Raw genomic sequence first — 19790 nt, 5'->3', positions numbered from 1 at the left:
AGGGAGAGACAAGGAGCCACCTGGCCTTGGTCATTACTGTGCAGGAGAAGTCCCCTCAGACCCAGGGAGTTCTCAGAGCTGGAAGGATTTAAACAGAAGCCTCAATCCGAGTTCTGCACACACCCACGCCCCCTGAGGAAGGCTTACTTAATCTAAACCCACAGTAGTCCTGGAGGTAGTGGCGAGGGTGGGGGGTAGAAAAGGGACAGGAGTGAGGGTGGAGGATTCAGTGGCATGAGGAGTGAGGACACACCCTTGTGATCAGGGCTGGCCTCACTACCCTCCACACACACGCACACACATTTTCTAAAAGCTCTGGCAGTGCACCACTCTGCAGGCTGGGGAAGCCAAGTCCAGTCAGTTGGCCCTTCTATCCCCACAAGCAATTTTCAAATCTTCCACTTTTAAAACAGAAAACGGTAAATGTGCCGTGTTGTATATTTTCTTTAAATAAAAAAAATTCCAATAGATGCTGCCTTCTTTTAGGGGCCAGGGATTGAAGGGGGGAAATGAAGTTACTGGGGAATGAATACTAGGGGCTCAGGAGCAAGGCTGTGGAGGGCAGTGGACAGGTCTCCTAGAGCAGTGGTCGCCAACTGGTGGTCCGTGAGGTCCAAAAGGTTGGCGACCGCTGCCCTAGAGCACTTGCAGACACTGGAGGCAGCTGTTCACTGTGTGTGGGCTGGTGAGAGTAAGGAGGAGGGTGAGAGTATGTGTGCATCCTTTGTCAGTTAGTGGTGGGGGAGACCCTGACTGAGATCCTTCCCACCCCAGCTGCAAGAGTCCCTGGGACTCCCTGATGCTCCCTGAAGGAGGAGGGGGGGGCAGTAATGTGCACATGAGCTCCAGCTGGTTACAAAACAGGTCTGTGTCATCTTAGCCTGGTCAGTTGGGCCCTCAGAAGCTGGAGGGAAGCTAGGGGACAAAAGGTTACTGAGCTGGAGATCTCATGACCAGGAAAGAGGGTTGCCCTTCAGAGTGGCCAAGGATGAGCCACAGCCTTTGCACTCGGTGTGGGTTAGGGAACCTGAGGGCATCCTCTGAATTCAGGCCTTGCTAGGAAGTGCTGCCCACTCCCCACTGCACTGGGGGATGCTAGGCCTGGCCCCTAGACTCCTTGTAAAGCCCTCAGCTGACAGCCTCTGCCACCCCGGGCTGCAGAAGGTCCCTGTATGCCCTGGGACCTTGCCCAGGAGGGGAGAAACAGTGATCTGCCATTGGAAAAGCCAAGTCCCTGGGGGCTCCTGGCTGCTCAGGGAGTGCCCTGGTGCCCCGCCCTCATGGCAGAAAGGAAAGTCCTCAGAAAGGGCAGGGAACCTGGTTCCCATCACTGATGGCTGAGTGGATGCTGTTTCCATAGTAACTGACCTGGAAGTCCTGTTGCTAAGGAGGCAGCTCAGCAGGCCCAGCATCCCCATGACAACTGCCCCCTGTGGCCCAGGCAGTGGTGCTTTCTGAGGACCGTGAGGAGGGCAAGGGCTGGGCATAGGCCTGGCCATTGGGGATCTGGGGAGGCCCTTGCACACAGACAGCGACTGTGCTGAGCACAGTGAGAGGGATTGCAGCGGGTCCAGCCAAACCTGAGGGGTGGGCGCTCACCCCCACCAACCACCCTGTCTACCCTGCTGGATCCACCCCAGGCACCTGCACAGGGACAAACTTCTGAGGCCGGGAGGCAGGGCAACACTAGCCACGTCTTCTCTGTTTCCTTACTCTAAAACAGTGGTTCTCAACCTTTCTAATGCCGCAACCCTTTAATTCAGTTCCTCATGTTGTGGTGCTCCCCAACCATAAAATTATTTTCGTTGCTACTTCATAACTGTAATTTTGCTACTGTTATGAATTGTAATGTAAATATCTGTGTTTTCTGATGGTCTTAGGCACTACAGCAGCGGTTCTCAGGTTGAGACCATCGGAAAACACAGATATTTACATTACAATTCATAACAGTAGCAAAATTACAGTTATGAAGTAGCAACGAAAATAATTTTATGGTTGGGGTCACCACAACATGAGGAACTGAATTAAAGGGTCGCGGCATTAGGAAGGTTGAGAACCACTGATCTAAAAGGACACTTAGTAAGTAGTTACCATGTGCTCTGCTCTTTGAGCTAGCCTATTATTGCCCTCCGTCCTCACAATAACACTGATGAGGTAAGAGTTAGCCTCAAGTTCAGTGAGCCAAAGGACACTGAGGCTCAGAGAGGGTGGGAAGTTGCCTAGACCAGTTAGCTAGAATGTGAAGGAGCCAAGATGCACACCCAGGTGCTGGGGACCAACCCTGTCCCTACCCACTGGTGGCACAGGGCCAGGTGGTAGGAGCAGTCTGTCTGGTGCAGGCAGGCAAAAGGGAGTGTATTCTCTATAGAATAAAAATGACTAAATGTCAGTTTGCTTTCTCTTTTCCCATTACATCTAGCAGCAGCTCTGAACAAGTCAGCAGACAGCACCCTCCCCCCCCCCACCCCAGGCCTCTGCAGCCATGCTTCAGCCCCAGTGACCATCTGTGGGGCTCAGCAGCCAGCATGGGGGTAAGGTCTGAGGCCCTTCTTTCTGCCTTGGTGGGGCTAAACCAGATTAGGAACTTTAAAAGAGCATTTTAAAAGTTTAATAAAATGCCTCCCTGGACTTCCTGTCTTTTCCCAGCTGCTGTTCCTCGTCATCTCAGCCAAACCTCTGAGGGTTGCGTCCACTGCTGACCTCATTTCCTTCCAGTCACTGCTCCGCCCGCAGCCTGGCTCCCGCCTTGTCTCCAGGGAAGGGCTCTAGACGGGTCATCAGTGGCTCCTTGTAGTGGTGCCCTCCCAGCAGGGTGTGACCCTGCTGACCAGGCCCTCCGTAGTTCTCAGACGCCCAGGCTCCTTGCTGCCACCTTTCTGTTCAGCCTCAGCTTGAAGGGCTCTTATTTCTCCCAAAGGACAGTGCTCCTGGGCCCCTGACCTTGGCCCCCATCTTCTCACTGCGCACGCACTTTCTGGAAACTGCACCGTGCCTCTGGCTTCCCTGGCCTGGAGGAGGAGACCTCCACCTTTCCCCTTGATTCAGGGCTCACATCCCCGACGCTGCAGGCCAGGTGCCTGCTGCCGCTGCCCTGTGATTTCTCATCCTTTTCTGACCCACCGCAGCCCTTTTATTCTTTCTTTAGTTTGAAGCTTCTAATACACTGTGCCATCTTAAGCTCCCACCCTATGCTGGCTCCACCCCAGGCACGTGCACAGGGCTGGACAACACCAGTCAACCCCTTATGATTTTGCTTCTTCAATTTTCTTTTTCTTGAGGTAGAATATTTTGTATATACAGAAGAAAACATGAACAAATACATAATAAATATGTAATGCTCCTTAACTTACGATGGGGTTATAGACTGATAAATCCATTGTAAATTGAAAATATTGTGAATGGAAAGTGTATTTAATCCACCTAACCTATATCGTAGCTTAGCCTAGCCTACCTTAAAAGGCTCAGAACACTTACATTACATTGGTGCTGTGGGGCCAAGCATCAAGGACAATATCATGCTGCATATCATTAGCTAAGAAAAAGATCAAAATTCAAAATTTGAAGTAGGGCTTCTACTGAATGTGTATCACTTTCACACCATCATAAAGTTGAAAAATCATTAGTCAAACCATTGTAGGTAGTGGATTGTACATAAATAAAATATGATAAACATCCATGGGTCAATCCCTCAGCTTAAGAAATTGAATGCAGGAAATACTTTTAAACATTTGTGCCAGTCCTCAAACATCACTCTCCCTCTCTCCAAGGAAAACCACTCATCTGAACTTTATTTTTATTTTTAAAGTTGACATCCAATATTATTTTATATTAGTTTCAGGTGTGCGGCATAGTGGTTAGATATTTCTATAATTTATGAAGTGATCCCCCCAATAATTCTAGTACCCACCATACTTATCTATACTAATAAAAGGGTAATATGCTAATTAGACTGGACATCTTTCAGACATCCTTCCTGACAAAGCCAAGGTGGCAGGGGCTGAGGCAGAGGCAGTTTGGGGCAATCAGGCTGGCAGGGGGGAGCAGTTAGAGGGCGATCAGGCTGGCAGGGGAGGGCAGTTAGGGGCAATCAGGCCAGCAGGGGAGGGCAGTTAGGGGTGATTAGGCTGGCAGGGGAGGGCACTTGAGGGCAATCAGGCTGGCAGGGGAGCAGTTAGGGGGTGATCAGGTCAGCAGGCAGAGGCGGTTAGGGGCAATCAGGCTGGCAGGCAGGCGAGTGGTTAGAAGCCAGCAGTCCCAGATTGCAAAAGGGATGTCTGACAAACCGGCAGTCGGACATCCTCCGAGGGGTCCTGGATTGGAGAGGGTGCAGGCCAGGCTGAGGGACCACCCTTCCTCTCCCCCGTGCATGAATTTCATGCACCGGACCTCTAGCTACAATATAATTGACTATATTGCCTATGCTGTACTTTACATCCCTGTCACTATTCTATAACTACCTATTTGTATTTCTTAATCCCTTCACTTTTTTCACTCAGCCCCTTTCCATTTGGCAACAATTAGTTTGTTCTCTGTATCTATAAGTCTGTTTCTGTTTTGTTTGTGATTTTATTTTGTTCTTTAGATTCCATATTAAGTGAAATCATATGGAATTTGTTTTTCTCTGTCTGACTTATTTCACTAAGCATAATACCCTCCAGGTGCACCTATGTTGTCACAAGTGGTTAAGACTTTATTTTTTCTATGGCAGAGTAATATTCCATTGTATATATGTACTACAACTTTATCCAATTGTCTATTGATGGGCACTTGGGTTGCTTCCATATCTTGGATATTGTAAATAATGCTTCAATGAACATATATCTTTTCAAATTAGTGTTTGGGATTTCTTCAGATAAATACCCAGAAGTGGAATTGCTGCATCAACAAAGTTTCACTTTTAATTTTTTGAGGACCCTCCATATTGTTTTCCACAGTGGGCACCCATGTGAGTCCAACCAACAGTGCACCAGGGTTCCCTTTCTCCACATTCTCGCCAACACCTGTTGTTTGTTGATTTATTAATAACTAGAGGCCCAGCAATCAGGGCCAATCAGGTTCCCCGCCTCCCCACCTCCTCCTTCCCTCGCTGCCCATGCGCCACCACTGCGTGGTTCTCCACCTCCCTGCCTCCCCCCTCTTCTTTCCCTCACTGCCCGCTTCCACCACCACCCACCCCATCCCAGCCTGGGGCCCGGCCAGGGGGAGGGACCAGGAGGTTGACCGGCAGGCCCCATCAGCGGTCAGGGCCTGCGGGCTGGGGACAGCTCCTGTGTTGAGTATCTGCCCCCTGGTGGTCAGTGCGCATCCTAGTGACTGGTCCTTCCGGTCATTCCTGTGGTTCCATCCTGACGGTCGCCTAGGCTTTTATGTATATAGATAGCCATTCTGACAGGTGTGAAATTAGTGATGTTGAGCATCTATGGTCTCTCTGAATATAAGTACTTTGCCTATTTTTAATTGGGCTATTTGCTTTTGTTTTTGGTGCTAAGTAGGAGTTCTTTATAAATTTTGAATATTAACCCCTTATCAGAGTAACATTGGTGAATATCTTCTCCCATTTTAGTAGATTGTCTTTTTGTATTGTTGATGGTTTCCTTTGCTATGAAAAAACTTTTTATTTATTTTATTTTTTAATTGATTTGAGAGAGAGGGAGAGAGAGAGAGAGAGATTGCTTTGTTGTTTCACTTATTTATGCATTCATTGATTGTTTCTTATGTGTGCCCTGACTGGGGATTGAACTCTCAACCTTGGCATATCAGGTTTGCGCTCTAACCAACTGTTGCAAAAACCTTTTAGATTGGTGTAGGTCCATTTGTTTATTTTTTCATTTTTTCTTTTGTTTCCCTTACCTGAGGAGATGTCAGAGATTACTGCCTATGTTTTCTTATAGGAATGTTATGGTTTCAGGTCTTACATTTAAGCCTTTAACCTTTTGCACTCGGATGTCGAGTGTGACTCGACACGGTTAGCATTAGAATAAAGAAAAAAGCAAGCAAGTGCAAAGGGTTAATCCATTTAAAGTTTATTCTTGTATATGTTGTAAGAAGGCAGTCTAGTTTCACTTTTTTGCATGTAGTTCTCCAATTTTTCCAACACCATTTATTGAATAGAATGTCTTTTCCCCATTGTATGTTCTTGCCTTCTATGTCATATATTAATGGACCATATAGGCATGGGTTTATTTCTGGTCTCTCTATTATGGTCCATTGTTCTCTATGCCTGTTTTTATGCCAGTACCATGTTGTTTTGATTACTATAGCCTTGCAGTATAGTTTGCTATCAAGTAGTGTGATATTTCCAACTTTGTTCTTCTTTCTCAAGATTACTATGGCTATTCATGGTCTTTTGTGGTTCCATATAAATTTTAGATTATTTGTTCTAGTTCTGTGAAAAATGCCATTGGTATTTTGATAGAAATTGCATTGAATCTATAGGTTGCTTTGGGTAATATAGACATTTTAATGAGGCCAATTTTTTCTATTCATGAGCACAATATGTGCTTCCATTTATTTGTATCTTCTTCAATTTATTTCTTCAATGTCATGTAGTTTTTCAAGTACAGGTCTTTTTCTGCTTAATAATTTTTTATTTTGCAAATAGAGTTGACATACAATATTATATTAGTTCCAGTTATACAACCCAGGGATTGGACATTTATATAACCTACAAAGTGATTATCCTAATAAATCTAGTACCCATCTGGCATCATATATAGTTATTTCAATATTATTGACTATATTCCCTATGCTATATTTTACATCCCCATGACTATTTTGGAACTATCAATTTGTGCTTATTAATACCTTCACCTTGGTCATTCAGCTCCAAAATCACCTCCCCTCTGGTAACCATAAAAAATTTCCATGTATCTATGAGTCTGTTCCTGTTTTGTTTGTTTGTTTTGTTCTTTAGATTCCACATGTAAGTGAAATATTATGGTATTTGTCCTTCTCTGTCCAACTTATTTCACTAAGCACAATACCCTCTAGGTTCATCTGTTTTGTTGCAAATGGTGAGATTTCATTCTTTTTATGGCCAAGTCATATTCCATTGTATATACTATGCACTACCTCTTCTCTATCCAATAGTCCATTGATGGACACTTAGATTGCTTCCTTATCTTGGCTATTATAAATAACACTGCAATGAACATATGGATGCATATGTCTTTTTGAATTAGTGTTTTGTGTTTCTTTGTATAAATACCTAGACGTGGATTTGCTGGGGGTTTTTTTGTTGTTTGTTTGTTTTGTCTTTTGTTATAGCCTTTGTTTTAAAGTCTATTTTGTTTGGTATAAGTTTTGCTACCCCAGCTTATTTATTTATTTATTTATTTCCATTTTCATGAAATATTTTTTCCATCTCTTTACTTTCAGTCTATGGATGTCTTTTGATCTGAAGTGAGTCTCTTGTAGACAGCATATGTATGGATCTTGTTATCTATTCAGCCACTCTATGTCTTTTGATTGGATAATTTAATCCATTCAGATTTAAAGTAATTGTTGATAGATTATGTAGTTATTGCCAATTTTTATTTTTTTATTTTTCTTCTTAAAGAAGACCCTTTAACATTTCTTGTAATACTGGTTTGGTGGTGATCAGCTCCTTTAGCTTTTTCTTGTCTGGGAAGCTTTCTATCTGGTCTTCAATTCTAAATGACAGCTTGCTGGTTAGAGTGATCTTGGTTGTAGGTACTTGCTTTTCATCACTTTGAATATTTCATGATAATCCCTTCTGGCCTGCAAAGTTTCTGTTAAGAAATCAGCTGAGAGTATTTTGTTATTGTTGACTGTATTAAAGATTTCTCTCCCCCACCTCACTTTGCCCCTCTCCACCCTGCCCCTGCCCCTGCCCCTCCTAGCATTCACCACATTATTATCTATGTCCTATGTATTCTTTGGTTGATCTCTGCCTGTCCTTCCCATCCTTCTCTCCTCTGCCATCTGCCAGCCTGTTCCATGCATCCATGCCTCTGGTCCTATTTTGTTCATCAGTTTATTTTGTTCTTTAGAATCCACATATTAGTGAGATCATGTGATATTTTGCTTTTTTTTTGACTGGCTTATTTCTCTTAGCATAATATTCTCCATGATGTCTCAAAGGGTAAGAGATCCTTCTTTTTTGCAGCCATGTAGTATTCCATTGTGTAACTGTACCTCAGCTTTTTTCATCTACTCACTTACTGATGGGCATTTGGGCTGTTTCCAGATATTAGCTACTAGAAATAATGCTACTATAAACTTAGGGTGCATATATTCTTTCTGATTGGTATTTTGCAAATTCTTAGGACATTTAACCAGAAGTGGGATCACGGGGTCAAAAGGCAGTTCCATTTTTAATTTTTTGATGAAGTTATGTACTATTTTTCACAGTGACTGCACCCATATTCATCCCTAACAGTGCACTAGAGTTCCCTTTTCTCCATATCCTTGTTGTTTGTTGATTTGATAGTTGCCATTGTGACCAGTGTGAGGTGATGCCTCGTTGTTTTTATTTGCATCTCTGTGATGATTAGTGACTTTGAGAATTTTTCATATGTCTATTGGCCATCTGTATGTCCTCTTTGGAGAAATGTCTATTCAGATCATTTGCCCATTTTTTATAGGATTGTTTGTCTTCCTGGTGTTGAGTTGTATAAGTTCTTTATATATTTTGGAGATTAACATTGTATCTGATAAATTATTGGCGAATATGTTCTCCCTTATGGTGCACTCTCTTTTTCATTTTGCTGATGGTTTCTTTTGCTGTGCAGAAACATTTTAGTCTGATGTAATCCCATTTGTCTATTTTTCCTGTGTTTCCCTTTCCCTCAGAGATATATTGGCAAAAACATTGCTCTGAGAGATATCTGAGATTTTGTTCCCTGTTTTCTTTTAGAATTTTTATGGTTTCATGACTTACATTTGAGTCTTTTATCCATTTTGAGTTTATTCGTGTATATGGTGTAAATTGGTGGTCCAGTTCCATTTTTTTTTGCATGTACCTGTCCAACTTCCCCAAAACCATTTATTGAAGATGTGTGGGTTGATTTCTGATCTCTCTGTTCTATTCCACTGGTCTATAAGCCTGTTCTTATACCAGGCTGTTTTTATTACAGTGGCTTGGTAGTATAGTTTGATATCGGGTATTGTAATCCTGCCAACTTTGTTCTTCTTTCTCAAGATTTCTGAGGCTATTGGGATCGTTTTTGGTTCCATATAATTTTTTGGAATATTTGTTCAAGATCTGTGAAATATGTCATTGGTATTTTAATAGGGATTGCATTGAATCTATAGATTGCTTTGGGTAGTATGGACATTTCAATGATGTTAATTATTTCAATCCATGAACATAGTATATGCTCCTACTTGTTTGTATAATCTCCTACTTCTTTTTCCAGTGATCTATAGTTTTGTGAATATAGGTCTTTAACCTCTTTTGTTAAGTTTATTCCTAGGTATCTTATTTTTTTTTTTTATTGCAATGGTAAACTGATTGTTTTCTTGGTTTCTCTTTCTGAGAGTTCATATTTTTTTATGTGGTAAAACATTGATTTTATTAATTTTTATATATGTTTTCTCCATTTTTTATTAAACTATAACATGTGTACATATCTTCCCATTGCCTCCCCCACCCCACTCCCATACATGCCCTCACCCCCCAGTGTCTTGCATCCATTGGTTATGCTTATATGCATGCATAAAAGTCCTTCGGTTGATCTCTTATCTCCTCCACCTCTCCCTAACCTTCCTGCTGTAATTTGACAGTCTGTTTGATGCTTTACTGCCTCTGTATCTATCTTTTTGTTCATCAGTTTATAATGTTCTTTATTATCCACAAATGAGTGAGATCATGTGGTATTTTTCTTTCATTGACTGACTTATTTCACTTAGCATAATGCTCTCCAGTTCCATCCAGGTTGCTGCAAATGGTAAGAATTCCTTCTTTTTTATGGCAGCATAGTATTCCATTGTGTAGATGTACCATGGTTTTCTGATCCAGTCATCTGCTGAAGGGCACCTAGGCTGTTTCCAAATCTTAGCTATTGTAAATTGTGCTGCTATGAACATAGGGGTGCATATACCCTTTATGATTGGTGTTTCTAGTTTCTTAAGATATATTCCTAGGAGTGGGATTACTGGGTCAAATGGGAGTTCCATTTTTAGTTTTTTGGGGAAACTCCATACTGTTCTCCACAGTGGCTGCACCAGTCTGCATTCCCACCAGCAGTGCACGAGGGTTCCTTTTTCTCCACATCCTCGCCAGCACTTGTCGTTTGTTGATTTGTTGATAGCCATTCTGACAGGTGTGAGATGGTACCGCATTGTCATTTTGATTTGCATATCTCAGATAATTAGTGACTTTGAGCATGTTTTCATGTGTCTCTTGGCCTTCCTTCTATCTTCTTTTGAAAAGATTCTATTTAGGTCCGTTGCCCATTTTTTTTATTGTATCATTTATCTTCCTTTTATTAAGTTGTATAAGTTGCCTGTAGATGTTGGAGATTAAACCTTTATCAGTGATAACATTTGCAAATATACATTACAAATATAACATTCTCCCATACAGTGGGCTTTCTTGTTGTTTTGTTGATGGTTTCTTTTGCTGTGAAAAAGCTTTTTATTTTGATGTAGTCCCATTTGTTTACTTTCTCTTTAGCTTCCATTGCCCTAGGAGCAGTATCAGTGAAGAAGTTCTTTTGGCATATGTCTAAGATTTTGCTGCCTGTGGATTCCTCTAGTATTTTTATGGTTTCCCGTCTTATGTTTAAGTCCTGTATCCATTTTTGAGTTTATTTTTGTGTATGGTGTAAGTTGGTGGTCTAGTTTCATTTTTTTGCATGTATCTGTTCAATATTCTCAACACCATTTATTGAAGAGACTGTCTTGACTCCATTGTATGTTCATGCCTCCTTTGTCAAATATTAATTGAGCATAGTGGTTTGGGTCGATATCTGGATTCTTTATTCTATTCTATTGGTCTATATGTCTGTTCTTGTGCCAGTGCCAGGCTGTTTTGAGAACAGTGGCTTTGTAATACAGCTTGAAATCTGGTATTGAGATCCCTCCTACTTTATTCTTCTTTCTCAGGATAGCTGTGGCTATTCGGGGTCTTTTTTTATTCCAGATGAATTTTTGGAGACTTCTTTCTAGGTCTATGAAATATGCCGTTGGTATTTTAATGGGGAGTGCATTGAATCTATAGATTGCTTTGGGTAGTATGGACATTTTAATGATGTTGATTCTACCAATCCATGAACATGGTATGTTCTTCCATCTGTTTACGTCTTCCTCTATCTCTTTTTTCAGTGTCCTGTAGTTTTCCGCGTATAGGTCTTTTACCTCCTTAGTTAAGTTTATTCCTAGGTATCTTAATTTTTTTGGTGCGATGGTAAATGGGATTGCTTTTTTAGTCTCTCTGTCTGTAAGTTCACTATTGGTGTATAGAAAGGCCATAGATTTCTTGGCGTTAATTTTGTATCCTGCTACATTCCCAAATTCATTTATTAAGTCTATTAGCTTTTTAATGGAGTCTTTCGGGTTTTTTATGTACACTATCATGTCATCTGCAAATAAAGACAGCTTTACTTCTTCTTTTCCAATTTGGATGCCTTTAATTTCTTCTTCTTGTCTAATTGCAATGGCTAATACTTCCAGTACTATGTTGAACAGGAGTTGTGAGAGTGGGCATCCCTGCCTTGTTCCTTTTCTTAGGGGAAATGGTTTTCGTTTTTGCCCATTGAGTATGATGTTAGTTGTGGGTTTATCATATATAGCTTTTATTATGCTGAGGTATGATCCTTCTATTCCCACCTTGTTGAGAGTTTTTATCAAGAATGGGTGTTGGATTTTGTCAAACGCTTTTTCTACATCAATTGATATGACTATGTGATTTTTATCTCTCAGTTTGTTGATGTGATGTATCACGTTTATTGATTTACGGATATTGTACCATTATTGCATCCCTGGAATAAGTCCTACTTAGTCATGGTGTATGATCTTTCTGATGTACTGCTGGAGCCGATTTGCTAGAATTTTGTGGAGGATTTTGGCATCTATGTTCATGAGGGATATTGGCCTATAATTCTCTTTTACTGTGTTGTCTTTATCTGGTTTTGGTATTAGGGTGATGCTGGTTTCATAGAAGGAGCTTGGAAGTGTTACTTCCTCTTGAATTTTTTGGAATAATCTGAGGAGGATAGGTTTTAGTTCTTCCTTGAATGTTTCCTAAACTCCCCTGTGAAGCCGTCTGGCCTCAAGCTTTTGTTTGCTGGCAGCTTTTTGATGACTGCTTCAATTTCTTCCATAGTTATTGGCCTATTGAGCTGCTTTGATTTTTTTCTGATTGAGTTTTAGAAGGTTATATTTTTCTAGGAATATTTCCATTTCCTCCAGGTTGTCCAGTTTATTGGAATAGAGTTGTTCATAGTATTTTTTAACAATCCTTTATATTTCGGTGGGGTCTGTTGTTATCTCACCTCTTTCATTTCTGATTTTGTTTATTTGGGTCCTCTCTCTTTACTTCTTGGTGAGCCTGGCTAGAGGTTCATCAATCTTGTTTATCCTTTCAAAGAACCAGCTCTTGGTTTTGTTGATCTTTTGTATTGTTTCTTTGGTCTCTATGTCGTTTATCTCCACTCTGATCTTTATTATTTCCTTCCTTCGGCTTACACTGGGCTTTTCTTGTTGCTCTCTTTCTAATTCTTTGAGTTGTAGGGTTAGGTAATTTATTACCATTGTTGCTTGTTTTTTGCAGTAGGCTTGTAGAGCTATGAACTTTCCTCTCAAGACTGCTTTCACTGTGTCCTACAGATTTTGGATTGTTGTGTTTTCATTGTCATTTGTTGCCATGGTGTTTTTTATTTCTTCCTTGATCTCTCTGGTAACCCAGTCATTGTTTAATAGCATGCTGTTTAGTCTCCATGTGTTTGATTTTTTTGGATTGTTTTTATTGTAGTTGATTTCCAGTTTTATGCCACTGTGATCTGAGAAGATGCTTGATATGATTTCTGTCTTCTTGAATTTGAAGAGACTTTGCCTATGACCCAACATATGGTCTATCTTTGAAAATGACCCATGTATATTTGAGAAGATTGTATATTCTGTGGCTTTGGGGTGAAATGTTGTGAAGATGTCAATTTCATCTGATCTAGTGAGTCATTTAGGATTGATGTTTCTTTGCTGATTTTTTGTTTAGAGGATTTGTCCAATGGTGATTGTGGAGTATTAAAGTCTCCTACTATGAGTGTATTGCTGTCAATCTCTCCCTTGATATCCTCCAGGAGTTTTTTTATGTATTTGGGTGCTCCTGTATTGGGTGCGTATATGTTTACCAGAGTTATTTCTTCTTGTTGGAATGCTCCCTTTAGTATTATGAAGTGGTCTTCCTTATCTCTTGTTATGGCCTTCACTTTGAGATCTAATTTGTCAGATATAAGTATTGCTACACCAGCTTTACTTTTCTCATTTCCATTCGCCTGGAAAACTTTTTTCTATCCTTTCACCCTCAGTCTGTGTGCATCATTTTTTCTGAGGTGGGTTTCTTGTAGACAGCAGATATATGCATCATGTTTTCTTACTCATTCAGTTACACTATGTCTTTTGATTGGAGCTTTTAATCCAGTTAAATTTATGGTTATTATTGATAGGTACTTATTTGTCACCATTTTTATTCTTTATCCCTGTGTTCTTTCTTCACTACCTATTTTTTTCCTTTTTTTTTTTTTTTTTACAGCAGACCCTTTAGCATTTCTTGCATTGCCTGTTTGGTCGTTATAAATTCCCTTACTCCTTTTTTGTCTGTGAAGCTCCTGATTTCACCTTCAATTTTGATTGATAGCCTTGCTGGGTACAGTATTCTTGGATTCAGACCCTTCCTTTGCATGACTTTGTATATTTCATTCCATTCCCTTCTGGCCTGATGAGTTTCTGTTGAGAAATCAGTTGCTAGTCTGATGGGGGTTCCTTTGTATGTAGCTTTTTGTCTCTCTCTGGCTGCTTTTAAGATTCTTACTTTGTCATTGGTGTTTGCCAATTTAATTATAATGTGCCTTGGCATTGGTCTTTTGGGGTTCATTTTGCTTGGGACTCTGTGAGCTTCTTGGATTTATGTGGGTTTTTTTCTTTACTATATCAGGGAAGTTTTCTGTCATTATTTCTTCAAACAGGTTTTCTATTCCTTGCTCAGTTTCCTCTCCTTCTGGAACCCCTATTATGTGGATGTTGTTTTGTTTCATGTTGTTCCAAAGTTCCTCCTGTTTTTAATTTTTTTTCTAGAAGCTGCTCTACTTGGGTATTTTTTTCTACCTTGTCTTCTAGCTCACTGATGCGGTCCTCTGCTTCTTCTAGTCTACTCTTGATGCTTTCTATTGAGTTCTTTACAGCAGCGATGTTATTTTTCATTTCTTCTTGGTTCTTCTTCATTTCCTCTTGGTTCTTACTCATATTGTCGAATTTGTCTTCCATTCTTTTCAGGTCCTTATGACCATTTCTCTGAATTCTTTCTCTGATAGGTTGCTTGCCTCAATTTCTTTTACTTCCTTTTCTGGTGATGCCTGCTTTTCTTTTATATGTGGGCTGTTTATTTGTCTCCCCATGGTCTCTCTTCTCCGGGTGTCTGGTTATGTAATCCTCTCTCTCCTGCATTGATTTAAAGGCACAAAATACAACCAGGTACAATGCACAAGGTACTGAACAGGAATGTATTCACGATATTAATAACTCCAAATAAAGGTGACCACCAGAAAAAGGCAAATTAGGGGATAGGAGAGAAAGAAGAAGAGAGAAAAATAATAATAAAAAAAGAAAGGAGTGCCAAAATGAAATTGGGAAAAGTAAGAGAGTAAAGTAAGAGAGAAAAGAAAGAGAATAAGAAAGAAAAGGGGAACAAACTATATATATGGGGAGAAAACTCCAATAGAACAGCCACTAATCCCAACAAATGCCAGCAACAAGTACCTGGAGATTAATACAAACTACAAACAACAACTAATATCAAGCAAGGCGAGGGAAAACAGAAGCAAAAAACAAAGCAAACAAGAAAACAAAACAATAAAAAGAATAAGCAAAACAATCTCACAAAAAAAGCATAAAAAATCGATATAATCAACATTCAGGCAAACAATAAAAAAGGACAGAGAGAAAAACAATTTTTTGGATAGTGAAGACAGAGAAGAGAGAGGTGTGTATGGACTTGGAGCAGGGGATTGGAAATTATATATATAAGTAGGGTGAAATTTTAATGGGGGGTAAAAAGAAAGAATAGGGAAAATCTAAAGCAGGAAAAGGGTAAGAGAAACAGGACACCAAAAGGGGAAAAGTTAGGAAGAGAGTGATGGCATAAAGGTAGAGTTGAGATAGAGTAAAAAGATGCTAAAGGAAAGATGAAAATAGAATATAGAACACTAATCCCAAAGTAAAATAAAGAGGAAATAAAATGACACTTTTTTTAAAAAAAAAAAGGTAAAATAGTAGTAGTAATAATACTGATTGAAAATAAAAATGTAATAATTAAAAGGTAAAATCAAGTGAGTAAAAAAGAAAAAATTAGTTTCTTAAGTAAAAGATGAAAAAAAAAATTAAAAAAAAGTGCAGTAGTGAAGGTCATTCACTTCCTCTATTGTTCTGTTTGGCACGCCTGTTTCCCAGTCAGGATTGTATTGCAGTTCCCTGCGTTCAACTGCTCCTCAGTGTTGTGAGCCATTCCTGATTTTTAAGCAGGCATTGTGTCTTAATTTCTTGTATTCCTTTATTTGTGATTACACAAGAGTCAATTTGTGATTCAGCTCTTGGGTGGCAGTGTTTCTGGATTGACCACCAGGTTTATAGGTCCTCTCTAGCCTGTGCTTAGATCCTGCTTTCCCTGTGGAATTCAATACTAGTTTGTGGGAGTGGGTTGTCCCAGAGCTGGTTCTCTGGTGGTTATTTCCCACTCTGATCCCCAGGTTCCAGAAAAACAACTTTCCCCTGCAGTCTCCTAGGGTGTCCCCAACTGGGTGATCCTATGTATTGGGCTTAGTAATCAGAAGCAAGGATTTGAAGAGGGAAAAGCGCAAGTGTGCGAACTCCCTTTTTCCCCCTTGGGTCTAAGCAGCCGGCACACTTTTAAAATATTTTTAGGCTGTCCTTCTGCGTCAGATCAAAATGGGTTGCTTTTTAGAGATCCCTTCTGTTAGCAGCTCTGAGGACCCCCTTCCACATTCACGGATCACACCAGCCCCAACAGCCACGGATTTTTCTAGGCACAGACTTCCCCTGGTTCTCCAGCTCCCGCAGTGCGCGCATTTCTCCCTCCTGCAGGGAGCAGATACCCCACCTTATCCCAGGCAAAATCTGACATTTCCGTGGTCGAGTGTAGAGCTCCTCTGAATCCGTGTGTTTGCGCCAATTGGGGACCAGTGTTCTGGGGTTTGCAGCTATTCAGTGGGTGTCGCAGTTGTAGATTTTCAGGCTTCCGATAACATCCACTTTCCCCTTCAAGATGGCACGGTCTCCACATCCGAGCCATCCGAGCCATTGGCTCTGGGAGGGAACCCAGCAGCAGTGGGGGCTGTCCAGTCAGGGGAGTCCCGTCCAGCAGTCCCCCACCTTCTCCTGGTGTATAGCTGTCCCTTAACTCGCCAACAAACACTCCCCATGCGACCCTCAGCTGTTCTTTCTATCTGCTCCGGGACAAGGCTCGGGACACGTCTGTCTATTCCGCTGCCATTTTTTTCTCCTCTGAGAGTTCATTATTCATGTATAAAAATGCCACTGATTTCTGGATATAAATTTTGTATACTGCTACTTTGCCAAATTCACTTATTAAGTCTAGTAATTTTTTGGTGGATTCTTTAGGGTTTTCTATGTACAATATCATGTCATCTGGGAATAATGACAGTTTTGCTTCTTCCTTTCCAATTTGGATGTTATTTATTTCTTCTTGTTGTCTGATCATAGTTGCTAGGACTTCCAGTGCTATCCTATATAATAAAAGCCCAGAGACTGAATGGCAGAAGGACCAGAATGACCAGTCGACCAGTCACTATGATGTACACTGACTCAATGCAGGAGCTGCCCTCTGGTGGTCAGTGCACTCCCACAGTAGGAGTGCTGCTTGTCTGACCAGGATGAGTGGCGCTCTCACAGTAGGCTGATCCCGCAGGCCACGCCCCCACCAGTGCATGAATCCCGTGCACTGGGCGTCTAGTGTTGAATAAGAGTGGTGAAAGCGGACATCTGGTCTTGTTCCTGATCTTAAGAGAAACGCTTTTAGTTTTTGCTCATTGAATATGATGTTTGCTATAGGTTTTTCATATATGGCTTTTATTATGTTGAGGGATAATCCCTCTATACTAACTTTGCAGATAATTTTTTAAAATCATAAATGGGTGCTGGATTTTGTCAAATGCTTTTTCTGCATCTATTGATATGGTCATATGATTTTTATCCTTCATTTTGTTTGTGATGTAGCACATTTATTGATTTGCAATTATTGTGCCAGTCTTGCATCCCTGGAATAAATTCCACTTGGTCATATTGTATGATCTTTTAAATGTGTTGCTGGGTCCAATTTCCTAATATTTTGTTGAGGATTTTAGTATCTGTGGTCACCAAGGATATTGGCCTATAACTTTCTTTATGATTAGTGTATTTGTCAGGTTTTGAAATTAGCATAATGTTGGACTCATAAAGAGAGTTTGCAAGCCTTCCTTCCTCTTGGAGTTTTTAGAATAGTTTGAGGAGGATAGGTATTAGTTCTTCTTTGAATGTTTGGTAATATTCACCTGTGAAGCTGTCTAGTCAAGTACTTTGGTTTACTGGGAGTTTTTGATTAGTGCTTCAATTTCAATAGTTGTCATTGGTCTATTTAGATTTTCTGATTCTTCCTAATTGAGTTTTAGAAGATTGTATGTTTCTAAGAATTTGTCCATTTTGTCCAGATTGTCTAATTTGTTGGCATATAGTTGTTTATAGTATTTTCTTACAATCCTTTATATTTCTGTGATGTCATTGTTACTTTACCTCTTTCATTTCTGATTTTATTTGTGTCCTCTCTCTTTGTTTCCTGGTGAGTCTGGCTAAAGGTCCATCAATCTTGTTTATCTTTTTGAAGAACTAACTCATGGTTTTATTGGTCTTTTGTATTTTTTTCAGTTTCCATGTCATTTATTTCCACTCTGATCTTTATTGTTTAACTAGAAGCCTGGTGCATGAAAATTCATGCACTGGAAGGGCGTGGGGTCCCTCAGCCTGGCCTGCCCCTTCTCACAGTCCAGGAGTCCTCAGGGGTGGGAGGTGACCCGGCGATCAGGGGAAGGCAACACCCCATCACACCTCTGCTGCTGCCACTGCCAGCAGCGCAAGCCTTGGCCAACCCTGGTTACCTGAGCCTCGGGTGGCCCTGGGCGGCTGGCAACCAGCATCCGAGGCTTGCCTGCGCCTTGGGCATCAGCTGGGCAGCTGCCATCTGAGGCTTTCCTGCACCTCGGGCCAGCCCTGGGCAGCTGGGGGACTGAGGGTGGGTCTGGCTGCACTGTGCACCTGCTGCCCTCCCCCCGCCACTTGCTGGACTGAAAGGACTGTGGGACTCCGGCCGCACTGCGTGCCTGCCACCGCCTCCCCTGGTGGGGCTGAAAGGACTGGGGGACTCAGGTGGGGCTGAGGGGACTGGGCACCACCATCTTGTGGCTATGGGTGCCACTATCTTTGTGATGGTATGATGGTCAATTTGCATATTCCCTCTTTATTAGATAGGATTCCTTCTACTTACTCTGGGCTTTGTTTGTTGTTCTGTCTCTACTTCTTTTAGGTATAGAGTTAGATTGTTTATTTGAGATTTTTCTTACTTCTTGAGGTAGGTCTGTAATGATATGAACTTCCCTTTCAGGACTGCTTTGCTGTGTTCCATAGATTTTTGGTTGTTGTGTATTCATTTTCATTTGTTTCCAGGAAGTTTTTAATTTGTTCCTTGATCTCATTGATAACTCATTCATCCTATCTAATAATAGAGTAATATGCAAATTAACCATACCTCTGCAACAAAATGGCAGCCCACATAGCCACAAGATGGCGGTTCCCAGTCCGCTCAGCCCCGCCGGAGTCCCCCAGTCCCAGGGAGGGCTGCCGCTGAGAGCCGGGCAGCCCGGATGTCCGGCTGGGAGGTGCCGGGGACCACATGCCACCATCCCCTCCCAGAGGCAGCCCCGAGTGTCCAGCTGGGAGGTGTCCATGCCCCCACACCGCCATCCCCTCCCAGAGGCAGCCCCGAGTGTCCAGCTGGGAGGCGCCCGTGACCCCACGCCGCCATCCCCTCCCAGAGGCAGCCCTAGGTGTTTGGCTCGGAGGCACCTGCGCCCCCAGGGAGCGATTCAAGTACTAATGATTCTACCAAAGGAAAAGTTTAGAGAAAGAGAGGACAGAAAAGGAATACAAGGAGAAAAGAAAGAAAGGACAAAAGATGAAACATCAAAAAAAAGAAAGAGAAGAAAAAAGAGGAAGAAACAACCACATGATATCACCTTTCCAAGTCTCATGAAATTCCTGTTTAAGGATTTTATTTTATGACACTTTTAGTTTGGGTTTACATTTTTACTGTTTTGTCAAGACCATGGCAGGTACACTGTCCAATATGTTTTTTTTAAATACATTTTATTGATTTTTTTTACAAAGAGGAAGGGAAAGGGATAGAGAGCTAGAAACATCTATGAGAGAGAAACATCGATCAGCTGCCTCCTGCAGTATGTACCCCCAACCAAGGTACATGCCCTTGACTGGAATCGAACCCGGGACCCTTGAGTCTGCAGGCCGACACTCCATCCACTGAGCCAAAC

Source organism: Cnephaeus nilssonii (assembly GCF_951640355.1).
Source record: "Cnephaeus nilssonii genome assembly, chromosome: 4".
In the NCBI taxonomy this organism is placed as follows: domain Eukaryota; kingdom Metazoa; phylum Chordata; class Mammalia; order Chiroptera; family Vespertilionidae; genus Cnephaeus; species Cnephaeus nilssonii.
This window is presented reverse-complemented; position numbering follows the sequence as displayed.